Source organism: Eumetopias jubatus, unplaced genomic scaffold (genome assembly GCF_037043125.1).
Source record: "Eumetopias jubatus isolate StellerSeaLion01/CBP00866 unplaced genomic scaffold, mEumJub1_p1.0 scaffold_15, whole genome shotgun sequence".
NCBI classification, from domain to species: domain Eukaryota; kingdom Metazoa; phylum Chordata; class Mammalia; order Carnivora; family Otariidae; genus Eumetopias; species Eumetopias jubatus.
Genome location: NW_028274821.1, coordinates 40,065,198 through 40,090,074, shown reverse-complemented (window position 1 = coordinate 40,090,074; position 24,877 = coordinate 40,065,198). Strand labels below are relative to the sequence as shown.

At 41.0% G+C, this 24,877-nt stretch overlaps 1 pseudogene; it reads left to right on the top strand.

Annotated features, from left to right (window-relative positions):
- The first annotated feature begins 1,662 nt into the window (after window positions 1–1,662).
- Window positions 1,663–2,271, top strand: LOC114212426 (eukaryotic translation initiation factor 3 subunit M pseudogene; annotated as a pseudogene).
- Window positions 2,272–24,877: the final 22,606 nt, after the last annotated feature.

The window sequence follows — 24,877 nt, the reverse complement described above, 5'->3', positions numbered from 1 at the left end:
GAGTGAATATTAAAAACTTTTCATGGCCCCAGGCGCCACCAACAGAGATTCTAAAGGAAGGAATACAGAGAAAGTCTGTCTTCAGCCCCATCTACCATTCATCTAGTTCCACACAAACCCCTCCCCTCACCTTCAGGAAATCACTTGTATTACTTTCCTATGTGTCCTACCAGAGTCTTCCTTGATTGAAAATGCAAGAAAATACAAATATGGACCTTATTTTATATAAAAAAATATATTCTATAGTCACTATTTTGTACCTTGCTGTTTTCATTCCAGAGTATACCTGAGTAATCTGTCTGAATCAGTACATAGCATTTCCTCATTCTTTTTGTAAATATCTGATATTCTATTGCAGGAATATGCCATTATTAATTTAATAAGTACCTCCTTGTTGGAATTTCAGGTTGTTTTCAATAATTTTTCTCATAAATATATTGGAAATGCAACTGACTATTTAAAAGAGTATCTTGACACAGCTCTTAGACATATAACATTCTCATTCAGAAAACAGGCTTTACAAGAGGTGTTATAAAAATCCCGAAGGCATATCATAATTAAGCCACTAAAGACATTGTTGATAAGATATAATAGTTTCCCCCCAAAAGAATCTTACAAGCAAATTTACTATGATGTGACAGGCAGTGTTAAGAGACCATCTCATATAAAGTGAATATGAAATTATAATCATTATAATGATCAAATTACTGTAATTAGTACATAGAGCAGAGAATTTATCTGTGCCAATTCCACATACTAAAATAGTTTAGGCAATAGTTATCTTATCAGTCACAATCTTTCCCAGAGAAGAAATAATGACAACTCTATAACATTCTATTTTCAACTTCAGGGCACAGAACTTGTTAAATGTTATTTTTATTTTAAAATGATGGTAGCAGAGATAGGATTGTGACATAATGTATTGTAATGGATTCATTTACTCATTTTGGCAAATCCACCTATTAATTATCTCAACCTCATTCTACCAATAGGGTTAACCTGATTACTTACCAGAAATAAGAATCAATATTTCATGTGTATATTTCCCAGATTTTTGTCCAAATATTCTCGAAGATGTAAAAGGATTGCATGGTATGCTAAAAAAATAGATGAGATTTTGGTCACCTCTGGCTCAGAAATCTAGCAGTTACAAGAAATGTTATCCTTCTAAAGGATTCTTGATGGAACATCATGGTGGTAATAATTAATTGTAATTTGTTTTGTCTCTGAGTTTTGGTTTTGAGGCTATAGAGAGATACCAGTCCTGAAAGGCATCTGGGAAATAGGAGAGCTGTCTGGTTGGTGTCTTGTTTTAAATTTTCACAGCTACTAAGAAGGCCATTGTCCTATATTTTCATATGACATCTCACACAGGTGTATACTGTTTTTAACAGTGATTACTCATCCTTTGGAAGTTTAATGCTCTGTCCCTGTGGATTTGCTTATAACCACTTCTCATCTTCCAAAGCATGAGACACCATAGCCTGTTTTGTGTTTAACTGATTCAACATTAATGCTGCTGTGACAATTTTACAATTCCTTAACATTGATAAATTAAATTATGAAAGGCTCTGTGACATCTAGAGAATGTGTTTCCAAAAACATACTTGGTAATAATCCAACTTGAACAATGGATGACAGTACATTTATGGCCAGAGGAGGATGGTTCATTGGCTCTCCAGAAAAAGTATTTCAGTAAGTATTCGGCTGTCACTCTCAAGTGTGGAATTGCTAGGGAGTCACATGGAGGACAACACTTCCCAGGCTCAAGCTGATGCCCACAGCTGTATTGTATGAGCACTGAAAGATCTAAATGCACTTCTTTTTGACCATCTTCTCACTTTAAAACCAGTCAAATTTTAGGAAGGTGAACTTATTCATGATCTTTTAACCATTTTTGTGGGTGCTAAATTGGCATCATGTCAAGTTTTATCAGAATAATAAAGACTTCATTGATCCAGTTGGTCTATTACATGAACAGAATATGGCACAAATGAGACTGCGTACTTTTATGGGAATGGCAGTGGAAAATAAAGAAATTTCTTTTGACACACTGCAGCAAGAACTTCAGATTGGAGCCGATGATGTTGAAGTGTTTGTTACTGATGCAGTAAGTACTAAAATGGTCTTGCTGTCAGTCATAGTACCCACCGGACATTTGGAAAACAGCAATGGCAACAACTGTATGACATATTTAATTCCTGGGAACAAAATTTGAACAAAGTGAAAAATAGCCTTGTGAGTCTTTCTAAATTTCTACACTATGTATAAAATTTTGTTCTTCTTTGAGAAAATCTAAATCATAGCAAAACATTATAAACTGAAAAAAAAAAGAGCTGAGCAAGAAGATTTGGGTGGTCAGAAATCAGTGGGAAGAAACTGAGCGTTGCTCTGGTCAAAATGAAAACGAACTATTTTTTATTTTAAGTAATATGTATACATGCAGAATGGAGATGCCATCTTGAAACTGGTGAGTTGTTCAATATTCAGTGCTAAAATGATTTCAAATGGTAACTAACATATTATATGGAACTGCACAGATAGCAGTGATCAAATCCTGTGTAATTTCTCTAGAACAAGAAAGAATGACCTGAATGACCAAAAAAAAAAAAAAGCGAACAAAACCAATCACAAGAGATCAAGGTGGAAAGAACAAAGTCTCTGAGGGCAGACTGAGCTCAGCTACAATCCTGGCTATGGGATTCTGGGCCAGTTTCTTTCTACCTCCTGTGGTTCCCCATCTGTAAAATGAGGATACTGGAAACTCCTTCAGGGAAGTTGGTATGAGGATTAAGCGAGGTCATAGCCAAGCACAAGACTGGCACTTAACACTTTTTTGTTTCATCTTTTCTTTCCCTTTCTTTTATTTTCCGTAAACACAGAAAATCAGCAGCAGCATCCATTTGTTCCTGGCCTATATGGCTTATATTGATGTATGATAATAAGTGACCTGATTAAATTTCTAACCTCTAACCTTATGGAGAGCCAAATCACCTCTAAATCATTCCTCATAATTTTATATGTATTTTTTTATTATCATGATACCAAAGATGTCTGAGAAAGTGAATTCCACAATAATTATCAGCTGGACACAGTATTTTATTTCTTCCCCGTCATTAATATTTTCAGTGTTGTAAGACAGAAATCCTTTTGCCTTCACTTAATCACATTTTTCCTCTTATCATCAATATAGATGTTGGTCAATCGATCCTCAAACCACATAATCTTTCTCTATTTCTTCTGCAACAATGTTCAAATGGGAACAATACAGGTTACCTCATTCGTTCAAACAGAGGGCATGAGAGTAGTTGTGGGAGATTTCAGGTACTTACTCGACAGGCATCTAGTTTGAGAAGTATGTGGACTCAATTCAACATAGCTTCAATAAGGAATTAAAGTGAAATCTAGTAATAAATTAGATCTAGAATAATAGTTTTAGTATTTTGGTGAATTCGGATGTGTAAGACTATTTTTAATGATATGAAAACCATATATTTTCAACTATATTAGCTACTGTGGAAAAGCATTGGAAACAGAAAAAAAAATTAGCTTGATTCAAAACGAGAAAAGTATACTGGGGTCAAGGAGCCCATGAAGATTCTTTAGCAGGGGAGACAAATGACCAGGACTTTGCTTTCAGGAGATGATTCTGGAAAAGGGCCTAAAATTCCTTAGGTCAGGCTGAACCTGATGTATTACAAACTGCAGCCAAAATATGAGAGATTAGAATCAATCTAAAATTAATTTTTTTAAGATTTTATTTATTTATTTATTTGAGAGAGAGAGAGTGTGTGTGTGTGAGCCACAGAGGGGCAGAGACAGAGGGGAGAGAATCTCAAGTAGACTCCACACTGAGCTCGGAGCCTGACACAGAACTCCATCTCATGACCCTGAGATCATGACCTGAGCCGAAACCGAGAGTAGGACGCTTAACCGACTGAGCCACCCAGGTGCCCCTAAAATTAATTTTTTAATGTTGAAATTATAGTTTGATCTAAATGTGGATTGATATATCCTAAAAAGGTAAAATTCTCATATATGTGATGGAAGGAAGTGTGGAAAGGAGTCCATTCTTATTTGGGTTCCTTCCCTTATAGTTTAGCTTCCTCTCCTCTCTTTGTCCCTCCCCAACCTCCTGTCTTTCTCATAAAACTGTTTATTTAAAATATCATTCGAAGGGTGCCTGAGTGGCTCAGTCATTAAGCATCTGCCTTCAGCTCAGGTCATGATCCTGGGGTCCTGGCATTGAGCCCCATGTCAGGCTCCCTGCTGGGCGGAAAGCCTACTTCTCCCTCTCTCTCTGCCCCTCCTCCCTGCCCGTGCTCTCTCTCTCTCTCTCTCACTCTCTCACTCTCAAATAAATAAATACAATCTTTAAAAAATAATAAATAAAATGTCATTCTAATTGCTGTTGCAGAGATTTTGAGAACGTGGAGAAATCAGAGGCCACAGGCCGCTGTTTGAGGAGTGCCTGTTCGTTGGCCCAACTCCAAGTCCACCAAATGTAGCAACAATCAGAGGCATTGCCCCCTCACTGGGGGAGCTAGAACTTTTGTGGGGGTGCTGGAATGCAGACATCACCTGATGTCTGGGAAGGGAAGTAAGAACCTCATTTCCAATAATATTGTTTTCAGAGACAAACGTGAGCATCACACTCACGGAAGGACTCTGAAAGCTAATCAGTTCAATGCATTTTACAGATGAGAAAAATCAAAGCTCAGAGAAGGGAAATGATTTTCCCCACTCCCACTTTGCTGGCTGGAGCAGAACAAGGAGAGAACACAGGAGTTCTGGTTCCTGAATTAGGGTGTATTTCCCTTCACACACCTTCTACTCATACTCCACACACAGTCACCTCCTGTCCCCTCTCAACCACTCTCCCCTGCCTACCCTATCCCCCCCTCATCTCTTTGCTGAAATAGAAATTTAAGAGTGTTACCCCGGAAACCCCAATTATTAATTGTAGAAGTTGCTCACTGCCCTGTATATTCTATCTTTCCTAAGAAGTGAAGCCGACTCAAGTAGAACATACACAAATGGTGTTGTCTTAAGATTTTACAATCATCTCCCATCTCGTGCTCCATAATGTGTGGTGAGGAAAAGTTACACTGGAGTGGAATGTACCATTACTTCACATTTTCATATGTATACGTGCTTTCTCGTTGCTCAGTCCACCCCTGCGTTGGGATAAAAATAGTATTGCAATCACAGCAACAAATAATCTTCCTATGACTCTTCCTCAACTCACAGTTTTAGGACTCCGGTCCTTTTTTAAACAGCTTCCTCGCTCCGGGGTACTTCTGGAATTCTCCAAAGAGTGCATATATGCTGATGTGTAGAGCTGACATTTCCCACATTTCCTCACTGAGCTCATGCTGGAGAAATTGTCACTTAGCCACTCTGAGTCCATCTCAAAGCCTCTGATTTCTGCAGCTGATCTGTACTGAAGCTTCTTGGGCTCCTGGATCCAGCTGGCTGAGGCCACCTACAGTCACCACACACTCCTTGCTGTCGCCTAGCCCTATGACAGACACCACGCTGCCTTTGGAGCCTCTCAGACTATTCTTCTGTGATGCGTTGCCCTTGGATTAAAATTGTCTGCTTCTAACTTCTCTTCTCTGAGGATGATTTGTTTACTAGAAAGGTTTTCATGGGTCCTTATGAAACTGAGATTTCTGACAGATGTATCCCCCAACTCCATTAAGATATCATGCTCCATATCCATAAGATATGATGGAATCCAAAGCACACAAAGATGTTTGGGTCAAAAATGTAAAGGACTGGTGAGGGTTGAAATGTAGCCCACACTTCACTCACAAACTACGCAACCAGGACTATGTCTGGTGAAAGAGTATCTTTTTCTCATTTACAAATGGGCTGTGGCCCTGCCTGAAGCCTTATATGGAGGCTTCAAAGAAGAATCCCTGCTATATGGAGAACAGGGAGCATAACTCATATTTCTTCTGTGTAGACCTCATCATATGGCCCGGCAGTGGGTATAGAAACTGTAAGTACTTGCTAGGTAAGATCTGTGAGGTGGCAGGTAGTTCATCTAGGGAAAATCTTGGGCCTTGGCAGTCTTGAAAAAATAATATGAAGGCAAGGAGGGTTAAGGACTTTCTAAAGGGCCAAATGCTGGATCTCTCTCAACTTCTAAAGTTAAACTCAATTAAACCCCTTGACATTTCTTTCCTGTTCATCTATTGAATCACCGAAACGGTGCTGTGCTCAGGACCATATTCTGGTCTCAGACAACCTTCCTACTCTAGGCATTGAGTGTTCCTGGTCCGGTACCATACAATGCCCTACTCCTCCTTTCTTAGCATGTAATACTTTCACAAAATAAGGAACGTTTTACCGAATTTGATGTGTAATTTTAGTATCATTGCAATTGTTGCTATGAAGACTTTGATATGTGAAGTGGTCTAATGCCCCCCCACCCCCCCTTAACGAAGGCCAGATTTCAGAATACCGAGTGGCCTGGCTTCTATCTCCTTTCTTCCTGTGGGGTTATGCTAGCTAACCATGAGGACTGCCAGAATTGTATCTTCAGTCGTTGTTTGATTCTGAACAGTATCTTACTGTGTGTAGTCAGCTAACCTTCACTTTCATCTTCTTGCTTTTTGCAAATCTATACTCCCCGCAAAAGTTTCTCAGCGTATCATTAAAGTTCACCGATTCAGCACTTGCCCTTTACAAAAGTCTCAGAACCCACATACAAAGATTAAACCCTGCTGCATAAAAAGTCCGACAATCCAGCCAAGGAGCTGGAGTGGTTCTCACCCTTCACACTCGCCACACCCCGTCAGCCCACAATAAATCCCCTCCTGACATAAAAGTCCCTCTCCCCCACTCACCCGAGAGTAAATCCCCTATTGGCAGGAAGCCAGAATGAACAGATGTGGCTGCCCCCACTTCCTGGGGTGGGGTCAGGCTACATCAGCTTTGATCAGCCAAAAGGAGGAATTTCCAGTGTCACGGGCCCTCTGCCGAGAATGCCCCAGGGCCGACTCCAAGAAGTAAAGGGACCAGGGATTAAAAAACAAGTAGGAGCATCCCAACTGGGCAGAGTAGCACAAAAGACTTGTGCATCCAGAGAGGTGATGACGTGGTCACTCCCATTTCTTGCAGAGTAGTGTGAACGCAATCCACCTTTCACGGCTAAAAGCTCCTTCTGACGAAAGGCAATGCCTTAGTGGTGTTGAGTTTAATCCTCCCTATTATTCAATCATTCTTGCTAGTAAACTAAACCCACAAGAACAAATATTAACCCTTATGCAACTCAAAGATATGTTACAGTAACATTAATTAGTGTTTGCATTGGACCAGACCTGAAATAGCTCCGTGCACCACTCACCCGACTCTTATAAGGCACCACGACTGGTTTCACTTGTGAATTTCCACTGGAATCACGTATCACCATCTCCAGAGGAGCCATTGAAGTTGGACATATCTGAGAGCCTTGTTTGGAACTGTGGTTGTACAATGAGAGCCTTAAAAAGTATTGCAACATCCCTCACTGAAATTGAAGGAAATTTCCATGGTGAAGTAAGAGAAAGTATCTTCCTCTGTCAGTTGACTCTTACTATTCACGGTCACTCAGGGAGACTATCCATCAGTGAATATTGTTTGCGATCTAGTCCTAGTAGGAACCCACATGACACTCTGTTTGGAGATTTTGTTAGTCAAAGTAGGCTAAGCATCATCCCAAATAATACTAAATCTTGACCACTAAGGTCCATTGCTCCCACACTTCCCGGTCCTGTGCAGGTTGGGAAGGGATGGGGTGGGGAGAGAAGGGGCTCTGTTCCAAGCAGGAACCAGGTTCCTTTCCCTCCAGTGTCTCTGCCACCAGGCTTTGAGTCCTATACTGCAGCCATGCATCTGGCCAGCATGTGAGGGAAGACAGAGAACAGGGCTCACACACCAAGACTTTTATGAGCTCAGCTTGGAGGTAGTTGGTGTGCCTCACTCTCCTCACCCATATTCCTTAGGAGCTGCAAGGGAGGCCAGGAAATGTAGTCAAGTTCTACATCTGCTCAGCAAAGAACAAAAAAATGTAGGTTAACAGTTGCTATGGGGTTAAAGCATGTCGTGGGTCAAAGTTTTGGGTAAGAGTACGTGCAATGAAAGAGGGAACATTTTTGTTCTTGGGAAAAGGGTCTGCCTCTCCCAGTTTAGAAAACACAATGTATAGCCTTTTCTGGATAACTTGGTGTTCTAACATTGATCTTTCCAAGCTTTCGGATGGTGGAACATGCAGATAGAAGAAAGACAAAGCGATCGTGGACACACACACACACGTCCTGTGACTGTGTCTGAAGTGTGAACAAGAAAGCCTGCATTTCGCTTCACACACTTAGGTCTCCCTGACAGCTGAAGACCTTTGCAGGCCAAGTCAACTTTTTCTATCATCACATTATTTTATATATATATATATTTTTAAATGAAGTCTCTGGGCACCTGGGTGGTTCAGTCAGCCAAGTGTCCAACTCTTGATCTCAGTTCCAGTTTGATCCCAGGGTCATGAGTTCAAGCCCTATGATGGGCTCCATGCTGGGTGTGGAGCCTGCTTTAAAAAAATGAAGTCTTGGGGGCGGAGCAAGATGGCGGAGGAGTGGGAGACCTGGATTTCATCTGGTCTCAGGAATTCAGCTGAATAGGGATCAAACCATTCTGAACACCTACGAACTCAACAGGAGATCGAAGAGGAGAGTAGCAACAATTCTCTGAACAGAGAAGTGACCACTTTCCGGAAGGTAGGACGTGCGGAGAAGTGAATCCGAGGTGATATTCGGGAGGATAGACGGCGGAGAGGGGGCTTCTGCGGCCGCTTCTGGCAAGTGATAGAGACGCGGAGCACAACATCGGACCTTTTAGAAGTCAGCTCCACTGAGGGATGTCGCTCCAGTGGCTAAGCAGGGGGTGGAATCCTCCCGGGACAGTGTGGTCTCAGGACCCTCGGGGTCACAGAAAGACCGGGGGTGCCTGAGTGCGGCAGAGCTCCCAGGTATCGGAGTGGGGAAGCAGGCTGCAGAGACGGAGCCGAGGCGTGGGCTCTCAGCTCGGGGTTGCCATAAAACGTGAACCGCGGGCCAGTCGGGCCACTGCTCCTCCAGCAGGGACCCAACAAGTGGCAGATCCGGGGAGACTCCCCTTCCACCCCTGGGAGGAGCGGCGCGGGAGCGCACCGCAGGGATCTGCTGGGTTTGGAGACTCCACACAGGGTCGGGTGCCAGAGATAGAAACGCTCGGTCACAGGCCGGGTGAGCACGGAGTGCGGCCGGAGACCAGGGAGATGGGAGTGACTGCTTTTCTCTGGGGGCGCACTGAGGAGCGGGGCCCCAAATTCTCAGCTCCTCCGGGTGGAGATTGGGAGGCCACCATTTTCACCCTGGTCCTCCAAAGCTGTACCGAGAGCTTGCAGGGAACAAAAGCTCCTGAGAGCAAACCCGTGCAGCTTGCTTAGCCCGGACCGACAAGGGCAGGGCAATTCCGCCTCCGGCAAAGACATTTGGGAACCACGGAAACAGGCCCCTCCCCCAGAAGATCAGCACGAACAGCCAGCAAGCCAAGACCAAGTTTAGCGATCAAGGAGAACGGGAGAACTCCAGCGCTAGGGGAATACTGCACATAGAATTCATAGGTTTTTTTACCATGATTCATTAGTTTTTCAAAGTTAATTTTTAACTGTTTTTTTGTTAATTTTTCTTTTTCCCTTTTTCAACCAACATCTTATCAATCCCTTTTTTAAAAAAAAAATTTTTTATTTTTCATTTTTAGAGTCATATTTTATCCCTTCATAGTAGTTACACTTATTTTGTGCATACATATATAAGTTGTTCTCTCTTTAACATTTTGAGATACAGTTTCTTCTAACAGATCAAAATATACCCTAAATCACTAGTGTATGGCCTTGTTCAAGTCAACTGCCTGATCACATTCTCTCCCTTTTTTTTTCTTTTTTTTAATCTTCTTCTTTCTTTTTTTAAAACAACTTCTTATCTTATCAATTCCTTTTATAGAATTTTTATAATTTTCATTTTTACACTCATCTTCCATCCCTTCATTCTATCAACCCTTATTCTGTACATATATGTCTTTCTTCCTTTAAAATTTCAGGAGGCACTTTCTTCTAACAGACCAAAATACGCCCAAAATCTAGTGTGTGGCCTAATCTATGCACTAGCCTGATCATATTTGATCATATTCTGCTTTTTTTGTATTTTTCTGTTTCTGTTTTTATCTTTTTTTTCTCTTTCTTTTTTCCTTCTTTCCCTTTCTTTTCGGCTGGTTTCAGGGCTTTTCTGATTTGTATAGAGTATATTTGCTGGAGACGTTGTTAACCTGTTAGCATTTTGTTCTCTCATTCATCTATTCCCCTCTGGACAAAATGACAAGAGGAAATAAAAACACCAAATCTAGTGTGTGGCACTGATCTATGCACGAGCCTGATCATATTTGATCATATTCTGGTTTTTTGTTTTGTTTTGTTTTGTTCGTTTTTTGTTTGTTTTTATCTTTTTCTTTCTCTTTCTTTTTTCTTTCTTTTCCTTTCTTTTCAGCTGGTTTCAGGTCTTTTCTGATTTGTATAGAGTATATTTGCTGGGGACATTGTTAACCTGTTAGCATTTTGTTCTCTCATTCATCTATTCTCCTCTGGACAAAATGACAAAACAAAAAAAATCAACTCAGCAAAAAGAACAAGAGGTAGTACCGTCTGCTAGGGACCTACTCAATACGGACATTAGTACGATGTCGGACCTAGAGTTCAGAATCCCGACTTTAAAGATACTAGCTGGGCTTGAAAAAAGCGTGGAAGTTATTAGAGAAACCCTTTCTGCAGAAATAAAAGAACTAAAATCTAATCAAGTCGAAATCAAAAAGCTATTAATGAGGTGCAATCAAAAATGGGGGCACTAACTGCTAGGATAAATGAGGCAGAAGAGAGAATCAGCAATATAGAAGACCAAATGATGGAAAATAAAGAGGCTGAGAAAAAGAGAGAGAAACAACTACAGGATCATGAGGGCAGAATTCGAGAGATAAGTGATATGATAAGACGAAACAACATGAGAATAATTGGGATCCCAGAAGAAGAAGAAAGAGAGAGAGGGGCAGAAGGTATCTTGCAGCAAATTATAGCAGAGAACTTCCCTAATGTGGGGAAGGAAACAGGCATCGAAATCCAGGAGGCACAGAGAACCCGTCTCAAAATCAATAAAAATAGGTCAACACCCCAATATCTAATAGTAAAACTTACCAGTCTCAGAGACAAAGAGAAAATCCTGAAAGCAGCTCGGGAGAAGAGACATGTAAGCTAAAATGGTAGAAACATTAGATTGGCAACAGACCTATCCACAGAGACCTGGCAGGCCAGAAAGAACTGGCAAGATATCTTCAGAGCACTAAATGAGAAAAATATGCAGCCAAGAATACTATATCCAGCTAGGCTATCATTGAAAATAGAAGGAGAGATAAAAAGCTTCCAGGACAAACAAAAACTGAAGGAATTTGTAAACACGAAACCAGCCCTCCAAGAAATATTGAAAGGGGTCCTCTAAGCAAAGAGAGAGCCTAAAAGTAGCATAGATCAGAAAGGAACACAGACAATAGACAGCAACAGTCACCTTACAGGCAATACAATGGCATACCTTTCAATAGTTACCCTGAATGTAAATGGGCTAAATGCCCCAATCAAAAGACACAGGCTATCAGATTGGATTAAAAAACAAGACCCATCCATATGCTGTCTGCAAGAGACTCATCTTAGACCCAAAGACATCCCCAGATTGAAAGTGAGGGGGTGGAAAACCATTTACCATGCTAATGGACACCAAAAGAAAGCTGGGGTGGCAATCCTTATATCAGACAAATTAGATTTTAAAACAAAGACTGTATTAAGAGATGAAGAAGGACACTATATCCTACTTAAAGGGTCTATCCAAAAAGAAGATCTAACAATTGTAAATATCTATGCCCCTGACATGGGAGCAGCCAATTATATAAGACAATTAATAACAAAGGCGAAGAAACACATTGACAACACTACAATAAGAGTGGGGGACTTTAAAACCCCCCTGACTGAAATGGACAGATCATCTAAGCAAAAGATCAACAAGGAAATAAAGACTTTAAATGACACACTGGACCAAATGGAATTCACAGACATATTCACAACATTCCATCCAAAACCAACGGAATACACATTCTTCTCTAGTGCCCATGGAACATTCTCCAGATTTGATCACATCCTAGATCACAAATCAGGTCTGAACCGGTACCAAAAGATTGGGATCATTCCCTGCATATTTTCAGACCACAATGCTTTGAAACGGGAACTCAATCACAAGAGGAAAGTCGGAAAGAACTCAAATACATGGAGGCTAAAAAGCATCCTACTAAAGAATGAATGGGTCAAACAGGAAACTATAAAAGAAGTAAAAAAATTCATGGAAACCAATGAAAACACAACTGTTCAAAATATTTGGGATACAGCAAACGCAGTCCTGAGAGGAAAGTATATAGCAATACAAGCCTTTCTCAAAAAACAAGAAAGGTCTCAAATACACATCCTAACCCTCCACCTAAAGATGCTGGAGAAAGAACAGCAAATAAAGCCTAAACCCAGCAGGAGAAGAGAAATAATAAAGATCAGAGCAGAAATCAATGAAATAGAAACCAAAAGAACAGTAGAACAGACCAACGAAACTAGGAGCTGGTTCTTTGAAAGAATTAACAAGATTGATAAACCCCTGGCCAGACTTATCAAAAAGAAAAGAGAAATGACCCAAATCAACAAAATCATGAACGAAAGAGGAGAGATCACAACCAACACCAAAGAAATACAAACAATTATAAGAACATATTATGAGCAACTCTATGCCAGCAAATTAGATAACCTGGAAGAAATGGGTGCATTCCTAGAGATGTATCAACTACCAAAATTGAACCAGGAAGAAATAGAAAACCTGAACAGACCTATGGCCACTAAGGAAATTGAAGCAGTCATCAAAAATCTCCCAACAAACAAAAGCCCAGGGCCAGATGGCTTCCCAGGGGAATTCTATCAGACATTTAAAGAAGAATTAATACCTATTCTCCTGAAACTGTTCCAAAAAATAGAAACGGAAGGAAAACTTCCAAACTCATTTTATGAGGCCAGCATTACCTTGATCCCAAAAGCAGAGAAAGACCCCATCAAAAAGGAGAATTACAGACCAATATCCTTGATGAACATGGATGCAAAAATTCTCACCAAAATACTAGCCAATAGGATCCAACAGTACATTAAAAGAATTATTCACCGTGACCCAGTGGGATTTATCCCTGGGCTGCAAGGTTGGTTCAGCATCCACAAATCAATCAACGTGATACAATACATTAACAAAAGAAAGAACAAGAATCATATGATCCTCTCAATAGATGCAGAAAAAACATTTGACAAAGTACAACATCCTTTCTTGATCAAAACTCTTCAGAGTATAGGGATAGAGGGTACATACCTCAGTATCATAAAAGCCATGTATGAAAATCCTACAGCGAATATCGTTCTCAATGGGGAAAAGCTGAGAGCTTTTCCCCTAAGGTCAGGAACGCGGCAGGGATGTCCACTATCACCACTGCTCTTCCACATAGTATTAGAAGTCCTAGCCACAGCAATCAGACAACAAAAATAAATCAAAGGCATCCAAATCGGCAAAGAGGAAGTCAAAAATCTCACTCTTTGCAGATGATATAATACTGTATGTGGAAAACCCCAAAGACTCCACCCAAAACTGCTATAACTCATACAGGAATTCAGTCAAGTAGCAGGATATAAAATCAATGCACAGAAATCAGTGGCACTCCTATACACCAACAACAAGACAGAAGGGAGACAAATCAAGGAGTTGATCCCATTTACAATTGCACCCAAAACCATAAGATACCTAGGAATAAATTTAACCAAAGAGGCAAAGGATCTGGACTCAGAAAACTATAAAATACTCATGAAAGAAATTGAGGAAGACACAAAAATGGAAAAACGTTTCATGCTCATGGATTGGAAGAACAAACATTGTGAAGATGTCAATGCTACCTAGAACAATCTACACATTCAGTGCAATCCCCATTAAAATACCATCCACTTTTTTCAAAGAAATGGAACAAATAATCCTCAAATTTGTATGGAACCAGAAGAGAGCCCGAATAGCCAGAGGAATATTGAAAAAGAAAAGCAAAGCTGACGGCATCACAATTCCGGACTTCCAGCTCTATTACAAAGCTGTCATCATCAAGACAGTATGGTACTGGCACAAAAACAGACACATAGATCCATGGAACAGAATGGAGCCCAGAAATGGACCCTCAACTCTATGGTCAACTTATCTTTGACAAAGCAGGAAAGAATGTCCAATGGAAAAAAAAAAGACAGTCTCTTCAACAAATGGTGTTGGGAAAATTGGACAGCCACATGCAGAAGAATGAACCTGGACCATTTCCTTACACCACACACAAAAATAGACTCCAAATGGTTGAAAGACCTAAACGTGAGACAGGAGTCCATCAGAATCCTAAAGGAGAACACAGGTAGCAACCTCTTCGACCTCAGCCGCAGCAACTTGTTCCTAGAAACATCGCCAAAGGCAAGGGAAGCAAGGGCAAAAATGAACTATTGGGATTTCATCAAGATAAAAAGCTTTTGCACAGCAAAAGAAACAGTCCACAAAACCAAAAGACAACCGACAGAATGGGAGAAAATAGTTGCAAATGACATATCAGATAAAGGGCTAGTATCCAAAATCTATAAAGAACTTATCGAACTCAACACCCAAGGAACAAATAATCCAATCAAGAAATGGGCAAAAGACATGAACAGACATTTTTCCAAAGAAGACATCCAAATGGCCAACAGACACATGAAAAAGTGCTCAACATCGCTCGGCATCAGGGAAATCCAAATCAAAACCTCAATGAGATACCCCCTCACACCAGTCTGAATGGCTAAAATTAACAAGTCAGGAAACAACAGATGTTGGCGGAGATGCGGAGAAAGGGGAACCCTCCTGCACTCTTGGTCGGAATGCAAGCTGGTGCAACCACTCTGGAAAACAGTATGGAGGTTCCTCAAACAGGTGAAAATAGAGCTACCTTACGATCCAGCAATTGCACTCCTGGATATTTATACCCCAAAGATACAAATGTAGGGATCCGAAGGGGTACATGCACCCCAATGTTTATAGCAGCAATGTCCACAATAGCCAAACTGTGGAAAGAGCCAAGATGTCCATCGACAGATGAGTGGATAAAGAAGCAGTGGTATATATACACAATGGAATATTATGCAGCCATCAAAAGAATGAGATCTTGCCATTTGCAACGTCGTGGATGGAACTGGAGGGTGTTATGCTGAGTGAAATAAGTCAATCAGAGAATGACATGTGTCATATGACCTCACTGATATGAAGAATTCTTAATCTCAGGAAACAAAACTGAGGGTTGCTGGAGTGGTTGGGGGGCTGGGAGGGATGGGGTGGCTGGGTGTTAGACATTGGGTAGGGTATGTGCTATGGGGAGCGGTGTGAATTGTGCAAGACTGTTGAATCTCAGATCTGTACTTCTGAAACAAATAATGCAACGTATGTTAAGAAAAAAGAAAAAGAAGAGGATAGCAGGAGGGGAAGAATGAAGGGGAGTAAGTCGGAGGGGGAGACAAACCATGAGAGACGATGGACTCTGAAAAACAAACTGAGGGTTCTAGAGGGGAGGGGGGTGTGGGGATGAGTTAGCCTGGTGATGGGTATTGGGGAGGGCACATTCTGCGTGGATCACTGGGTGTTGTGCACAAACAATGAATCATAGAACACTACATCAAAAACTAATGATGTAATATGTCGTGATTAACATAACAATAAAAAATTAAAAAAAAAACTAAGGCAGGAAAAGCTAAATTGATCCTCATAATAATAGAAAGAGAAGGAAAAAGCCACTGGACTTGGGATTAGAGAAAATTGCAGGGAGGCAGGGAGCAGAGCTTGATGTTTTAGAGCTGGACTGCCTAATATGACAGCCACTAGACACATGTGGATATTTACATTTAAGTTAATTTAAATAAGGTAAAATTTAAAATTCAGTTCCTCAATTATGCTACTTATGTTTCAGTGTGCAATGACTGCAGTGGCTAGTGGCTGCCATATTGGGCAGCCCAGCTCTAACACATCAGATTCTATACACACACCCAATTCTCTCCAGCTCTAAGTGTAGTGGCATAATAGCTCATTAATTTTTACTGAATAGCATCCCAATGTATGGATGTATCATAGTTTGTTTATCTATTTACTGATTGAAGGACTTCTTGGTTGCATTCAGTTTGTGTTGATTATAAAGTGCCTATCAACATTCACATGCTGGGTTTTATTTGGACATGCATTTTCTTATTAGTCAGTAAATATCTGGAAGCAATATTGTTGGAACATGTAGTAAGCCTATTTTAGCTTTGTAAGAAACTGCAAAACTCTTCCAAAGTGGCTATACTACTTTTGCATTCACCTCAACGGTGAATGAGACTTCTTTTGCTCCACATCCTTGCTAGCAATGGATTTTGTCAATTTTTTGGATTTTAGTCATTCTAATAGGTATATAGTAGTATTTCATTGTTGTTTTAATTTGTAGTTCTGTAATGACAAATGACATTTAACATATATGCCACATTTATATTCTTTTTGGTGAAGTTCAGTTCAAATCTTTGGCTCAGTTTTTCCTTGGGTTGCTTCTTTTCTTATTGTTAAGTTTTAATATATGATCATATATTGTAGATACAAGTCCAATATTAAATATACAGCTTGAAAATTAAAAAAAATGAAGTCTTGTTCAGTTGTTTTTAAGTATTATATTTGATTTAAAATGCAAGAGGTTTAAGGGATTGTGGGGAATGGCAATAGGTGCATAGTGGGATTAAGCTTTTTTATTTTAATTCTGAAAAGTACTACCGTCTTGAATGATTATAAGTTTGCAAAGTATGCAAGAAAACTCATATTAACGAACGCCGGGGTGTTCTGAATCAGGTTGGGATGTCACTCGTACAGGGCAGGTACAGTGTGTGAGAAAAGGAATGAGGAAAAGGTGATTAAAAAGTGTTGCTCTCCCTTCCCCTTCTATTTTCCTTCCCTTTCCTTCCCTTCTCCAAGGCACAGGCCAGGAGGCCAGTCAAGGAACAGACTGTGGCAGGGACGAGCAGAGATGGCGGCTGAAGAAAGGGCCAATGGGGCAGGAGGACTGGTCACACGAAGCAAATGAGCAAATTTAGCAAAGAGTTCAATAGACTGAGGATAACGGGTGCCAAACTGCTCACTTCAGGAGAAAGCGTTACACACAGAGAAAGGAGAAAGAAAGGAAAGAAACCCAAGGTGCTGAGCTGAAACTGGAGGTAGCAGTGTGAACTCATGGTAGATGAGGATATGATCAAAGATCTACTCATTAAAAACATCAAGGACATGAAAAACAAGGAGACTCAGGGCGTGTACCAGATTGAAGTTATCAGAAAATGCATGATAATTAAATGCAAAAGTATTCTGGATAAGATCCTGGGACAGAGAGGAAAATGAGCTATTATGGGGTCAGCTGCTGAAATTTGAACAGGCCCACGGGTGGAGGCCAGTGCTATATCAATGGCGATTTCTTGATTTTGAGCATCATATGCTGGTGATTTAGGAGCGTGTTCTTGTTTGGGAAACACATTCTAGAGTGTTTCAGGGTGTACGGGGTAGCATCTTACAGTGTGCCTTCCCAAAGTTCAAGAACAAAGCTAATGATAATGGGCATATAAGTGAGTGAGTGTGGAAATGTGATAGCAATTTGACATTTGGGGAATACGGGTGAAGAGTTGACAGAAGTTTTCTGTACTGTTCTGGCAAATTTTTGTAAGTCTGAAATCTTTTCAAAAGAAATAACTAACAAAATAAAAAGAACCTTCTCCATTTAAAATAAAGTGTCTCTGGATGTCAAATTGGATACACTTTGACATTTTTTAGTAACACCAATAAAAATTTAAATTGCTTTTCATTATTTCTGTGGCCAAACCACGTTTTCTTATGAAATTCCATCTCAAGAGTGGACTTGGGGAAACCAAAGTTTCATTCAGGTTATAATATTTAACTTTTATTAAGTGCAAACTAAACTTTTTACTTAGTGATAATATCTAAGTTTTATTAAACACATAAAAATTCGTCACCCATATTATTTCATTATATAACCTAACAATAACTCTAGGGTTTAGGTATTGCTATTGTCTTCCTCCTTTCCTAGATAAAATTTTTTTTAATTTTTTATTGTTATGTAAATCACCATATATTGCATCATTAGTTTTTGATGTAGTGTTCCATGATTGTTTGTGCATAACACACAGTGCTCCACGCAGAATGTGCCCTCTTTAATACCCATCACCAGGTTAACCCATCCCCCCACTCCCCTCCCCTCTAGAACCCTCAGTTTGTTTTTCAGAGTCCATCGTCTCTCATGGTTTGTCTCCCCCTCCGACTTACTCCCCTTCATTCTTCCCCTCCTGCTATCCTCTTCTTTTTCTTTTTTCTTTTGATGGCTGCATAGTATTTGGAGGACCAGGGTGAAAATGGTGGCCTCCCAATCTCCCTCTGGAGGAGCTGAGAACTCGGGGTCCTGCTCCTCAGTGCGCCCCCAGAGAAAAGCAGTCACTCCCGTCTCCCCGGTCTCTGGCCATACTACGTGCTCACCCGGCTTGTGACCGAGCATTTCTATCTCTGGCACCCGACCCCGTGTGGAGTCTCCAAACCCAGCAGATCCCTGTGGTGCACTCCCGCGCCGCTCCTCCCGGGGTAGGGAGGGGAGTCTCCCCGGATCTGCCGCTTGTTGGGTCCCTGCTGGAGAAGCAGTGGCCCAACTGGGCCACGGATCACAGTTTATGGCAACCCCGGGCTGAGAGCTAGCTCCTCAGCTCCATCTCTGAAGCCAGCTTCCCCGCTCCGATACCTGGGAGCTCTGCCGCACTCAGGCACCCCCTGTCTTTCTGTGACTCCGAGGGTCCTGAGACCACACTGTCCCGCGAGGGTTCCACCCCTGCTTAGCCACTGAAGTGACGTTCCTCCGTGGAGCCGACTTCTAAGAGGTCCAATATTGTGCTCTGTGGCTCTGTCACTTGCTAGAAGTGGCCGACAGAGGCCCCCTCCCCCGCCGTCTATCCTCCCGAATATCGCCTTGCATTCACTTCTCCACACGTCCTACCTTCCAGTAAGTGGTCGCTTTTCTTTTCAGAGAGTTGTTGCTACTCTCTTCTTCGGTCTCCTGTTGAGTTCGTAGGTGTTCAGAATGGTTTGATCCCTATTCAGCTGAAGTCCTGAGACCAGACGAAATCCAGGTCTCCTACCCCTCTGCCATCTTGCTCCCCGAAGAAGGCTTTCCTAGATAAATTATCAGGATTAGTTTTGGCTGCATGTTATAGGAAAGATCAAAATGACAGTAACTGACACAAATTGGAAGTTTATTTGTTTCCTAGCTAGATGACCTCTGAAATGATAGTGTGCAGAAAATCTCATGGGCTTCTTTCTTTCTGCCTCCCTCTTTCTGCTTTGCAATCTTCCGTGAGTGACTTCTGTTCCAAAAATCCACTTAGGTGGCTTCCTAAGGTGGCTGCTCAAGCTTCGGCCACACATTTGTGTTTCCAGGCTCCAGGAAGGAAATAAAGCAGACACCAAAGGCACTCATATCTTTCCCTTCAGTTAGCCTTGCCCCAAAGCTCCAAACATCATTTCTATCCTGTGTGCCCGATGCCCACACTCAGCTGCCTAGGAGGCTGGTGAAGGCCATGTTTTTGCTGGGCGCATTGCTCTGAAGAAAATTCTGTCAGAAGTGGGACGCAGCTAGGAGAGTCTACCAAATTGAATAAGGATTTATCCAAAGTCACCCACCTAGTAAACTGAGGAGCCTTGGTTGTCTAAGTCCAGAGCTTGGGCAGTCAACATGATGAGACACCGCTCAGTGCTGTGGGAGCTAGCTCCCTCGGTCCAGCAGCAGGGATCTCTGCACTGTCAGCGGTACTTGCTGAATTGACATGGGTCCTCAATATGGCTTCAAGGTCACCGAGGACATCAAAACTAAACATCAGGGGGCGCTTGGGTGGCTCGGTCGTTGGGCGTCTGCCTTCGGCTCGGGTCATGGTCCCAGGGTCCTGGGATCGAGCCCCACATCGGGCTCCCTGCTCGGCAGGAAGCCTGTTTCTCCCTCTCCCACTCTCCCTGCTTGTGTTCCTGCTCTCGCTGTCTCTCTCTCTGCCAAGTAAGTAAATAAAATTAAAAAAAAAAAAGAAAGAAAGAAAGAAAGAAATCACCACAGGAGCCAAAATTAGGAAAAAATTATGAGCACCATGCAGTGGTTGAGAGAACTGTATACCTGAGTAAGCAAGGGACGTTCTCAGTAATAATCAGTCAGGAGACACCCCCTTCCAGGGTAGGAAGTGGGGAGCAGGATGGTGTGGCTGTTGTGGTCTCTGTTCTTCCCTTGTGTCCCGGGGAGTGATCTGGGATACATGGGAAATCTGTAGATGTAGTGGAAAACTTCAGAATATTTTCTCAGAGTCTGGGGGCTGAGGGCTCTAGAGGTCGGTGGAAATTATTTGGACTCATTCTTCCTTCCTACCTTCTTCCTGCGTATACCTGAAAGCTTTTCCCAAAGCTACAATATTCTCACTTCCCATGGAATAAGTAAAAAACATCTGTACCTACTCCTGGCCTTCTCCAGGAAGTGAAGTTCTTTACGTCTCTTTCAAAATCCTCCAGAAGCATTTGAGGGTGTCTCTATGGGAGGCCACCAGATGCTAGCTGCCTATAACTAGTCACCAAGCCTCATCCTAACAGTGAAGGGCCCTCTTGCAACTCCAACCTGCACATCTCCTCGCCTCCAAGGAAACAGGAGAGAGCCGACAAGTTGCCAGTAACGGCAAAGGATGATTTTTACTGCTCAAGCTTGCGGGGCAAGCAGTTTTGACACATGCTTTATTCACTGTCTGTATAAGCTCGCTTTCATAATGAAATCTTCTTAAGCCAGAGGAGGAAGAAATAAAGTCTCCCCAAATAGTCCAAAGCAAAATTGCTTTTGGCTATTTCCAAACCTAAAGGAAGCAGCCAAACCAATTTCAATCAAATCTTTTTGAAAGCACAACAACAGCAACAACAACAAATTTCCCCTGAGTGTAGGGTTGCGAAGGTCAAGGTCTAACCTGATGTAAACAAAAATGTCTCAGTAGAGTGGAGTTAGAGGTTAAATAAATGTTTCTAACAACAGGGATTTAAAACGGAACCATTAAAAATAGATTCCGCTGCCTGTGTAAAAAGAAAAGAAGGTAATGACTATCTTTAATCTTTTTCTGAGTTCCGAGTGAGAAATACAGGTTCATAAACACATTCTGGAAACAAAAGAAGAAAGAGATTTAGGACTAGAAATATGAATGGAAACATCTGGGTAACAAGGAAGGAAAGTACTCCATCTCAAGTGCATTATAGCCGAGTAATTTTGATAGGGTAATAAAGTCTTTAAATTTTATTTTTAAAATATAATCATCTTTTCCCAAGTCCCATATGGCCGTTGACGAAAAACAGTATAACCAAAAAACAAAAATTACGGCTAAATCCCAATACCCATTAAAAGTTCATTGTTATTAATATTTTGGAGTATTTGTTTCTTTTCTGTGCGCGTTCACACCTATATTTGTAACTTCCTCCAATAAGCATTGCACTGCAGAAGTCAGCTTTATCCTGTATCACTAAACATTGTTCTAAAGGATGGCTTTAAATTGCTTCAGACAGTCTCTCCTTATGTACGTGCATAATTTCCTTCACAACGCCTTTCCTTTCATCCGAACACATATTATTTAAAAATTTTCCCCATTATAATTAAGTCTGCAACTTACATTTTCCTACCCGAATCTTCATGTGAATCCCACATTCTTTTCTCACAATAGTTGGTTTTTGTTTTTTGTTTTTAAACAGTGAATTACTGGATCAAGTGTCGAGAACATATTTAGCAATTTGGAAACCTATTTTCAAACGGCATCCAGAAAAGTTGTACCCATATCATTCTCACTGGTGGAGTGAGTGCCCCCGTTTCTCCGTCCTCACAGATATCCATGTGCATATATAAATTGACCTCTATCTTAATAAGTGAGATGTTTTTATTTCCCTGATTTCTGATAGAGTAAAACACTGGTTACATATTCAGTATATTAAAGTTTCTTTTGTGGTCCCTTGTGTGCTTTGACTACTCTCTCACAACCCATTTATATTTTTCTCATTAATTTATTAGAACTCATGTATGCAAAATGGCAAAGAGTTTTGTCAGTTCTTCATTTGCCTAATTATTTTGTTGATGATTATGTTGTTATCGCCACTGTTACACAGAACACTGAAGTGTTTATGTAGTCGAATCTATGAATTGCTTTCATTAGTTTGCCTGTTTATGAAGACCTACCCTATGCCCGACTAGGTAAATGTCCCATTTCATTCAGTTGTCTCTCTTAAATTTAAATTACATTAAAGCTGAAAAAATTATGACACAGACTAGCTTAGGGAGTTTTTTGCGATAATACGGTGCACTCAGTGGGGACCTGGCCAAGCAGAATAACCAGCACGTCCCAGGCTTCTGTAAACAGAGGGCATTTCTGACACTATAATACAGGAACTAGAATGGAGGAAAAGATTTATGAACAGTGAGGGAAACTGTCCCTGTCAGCTGAAAGTCGGAATGGTCTGTATGACTGTTATCATAGCCAGCCCATGAGATCTGCGAAACAAAGCATTTTCACATAGCAAGCAACTGCAGTAGGGCATTAGAAGAAAGTGAGCCTCGCACACATGTGCAAAGCCCAGTAGAAACAATTAGAGCTGTGTACAAAAAGTTCTTGAGGCAACTATATTTAAAGGCTGAGCTTTGATTAATTGCTTTTAAGCAGTCAGAGGATTGGCTTCTAGAAGTCCTGCCGGAAGAACATGGCATTTGGATGGGAGTGGTTGTCCCACAACAAGATAAACAGAAAACAAAGAAGGACACAAACACCAGAGGAAGATTTTTTTTTTCTTAATATAAGACCAAAGAAGAGAGAGAGTGCTTTTCAGCCACATATTTGCTAGCAATGTTCCCAATTCCCTGTATGTTGTCTTCATGTTGCCACCTCAGCCTGATTTGTGAAAATTTTGCTCAAGTTTAAACTTTATACCGTAGCGTGGGTTCATCCTCAAATCTTTTTTTCCTGTTGTTTTACAATAACTGTAGTACAAAGATCTTATTCAAGTATTCAAGGCAGGATTCCAAGGTGCATGGTCTCGTGTGACAACTGTCATCTGGATCTGGGTGCCTAGAGCAGAGGCACTCGGTAAAGCGGTCTCTCGGGGACGTACAGAGGCAAAGCCACCATCTGGGAGTGCCTCCCCTGCCTGGCAGTAGATGAGGAGTCAGCTGGGCTGGGTGATAAGGTGAATCACTTGTTCTGTGAAGAGAGTACTGTCAGAGGAAGTTATCAAGATAGTGTTAAGTGATGCACCGTATGGTGTTATTAAACGTGTAAGCATAGGTATCAGAACTGGCTTCAGATAAAGCCCTCCCACCTTCTAGCTGCTAAAACCTATGCAAGCTATTTAATTTCTCTGAGCCTCCGATTCCCAATCTGTAAAATAAAGTTAATGTTCTTAACATCACCCACTTGAAGTGAGGATTAAATGAGATAATGTATATTCGGCACTTAATCTTCCAGCCACATAGCCACAATTATTTATTGGCTCAATAAATGGGGACCGTTCCTGTCATTATAAATAAGAAATGAGGAAAATTAATCATGTGTTCCCAGAATAGTCCCTACATAAAAATTCAAGTGAAATGATCATAACCTAATATCTGCCTATGAAATATAATTGATTCGGGTCGCATCAAATAGCATTGTTATTGAAATTCTAAAAAAATTCATGTAAATATTAAAGCTCTAATACCACATGGCATTACCAAATTGGGAAAAAATGAAAATACAGTCAATATTGCAAGTCATTAGCAACCTCATTTAAAGCTGGGTTGTTCATTAGGTTGGTAATAACCTATCATGATACAGCAAAACCAAATATAGATTCACTGTTCAATATTTTCAACTCCTTACCACGTCCTGGGCATTATGCTAACCATTCTCATTTAAATGATCTCATTTAACCTTAATAAAACCATGGGATGAGCACTAATAGTCACATTTTACAGAAAAGGAAACCGAATCTACTAAGGATTTAAGAAAAGTGTGTGAAATCAAACAGCAAGTAAATAGTTAAGGTGTAGTTTCCACCCAGGTATTCTCATTTCAAGCTTGATACTCTGACCATGAAGCAAACTGAAATTAATCTGTTTGTAAACTGTCCAAATTCACCGATGGCTTCCCTTGCAAATGTAACCGGAAAAAGGAATACATATAACCATACCCATCCAATCAGAAACTAAGAAAGTAATTTCAAAGCTCTGGCTGAGGCTTTATACAGCATGAAGAGGAGCCATTAAGAAGTGTTTGGAATTTTTAGTTTTTTGTTTTGTTTTGTGTTTGCAGGAGACTTGGAGAGTTGGAAGCATCAAAAGAAAGGAATGCATTATAATTATACGGTGACCTGCAGGTTAGAGGACAAGTCAAAAAATTCTCTGTAAGGATTAAGATTGAAACATCTGAAAACTCATGTTGGTCTTTGGGAAAAATGGGAGTTTGACCCAAGAGTTCCTGTTGGACATTTAGAAGAATAAAAGACACATCTCGAAACTTCACTGGTAGAAAGATACCTAAGAGGCTTGGCCTTAGGGTTTGGGGCACAGCCACTTTGGCCTATTCCTTAGGACCTTGGGAAGGCAAAGCCCA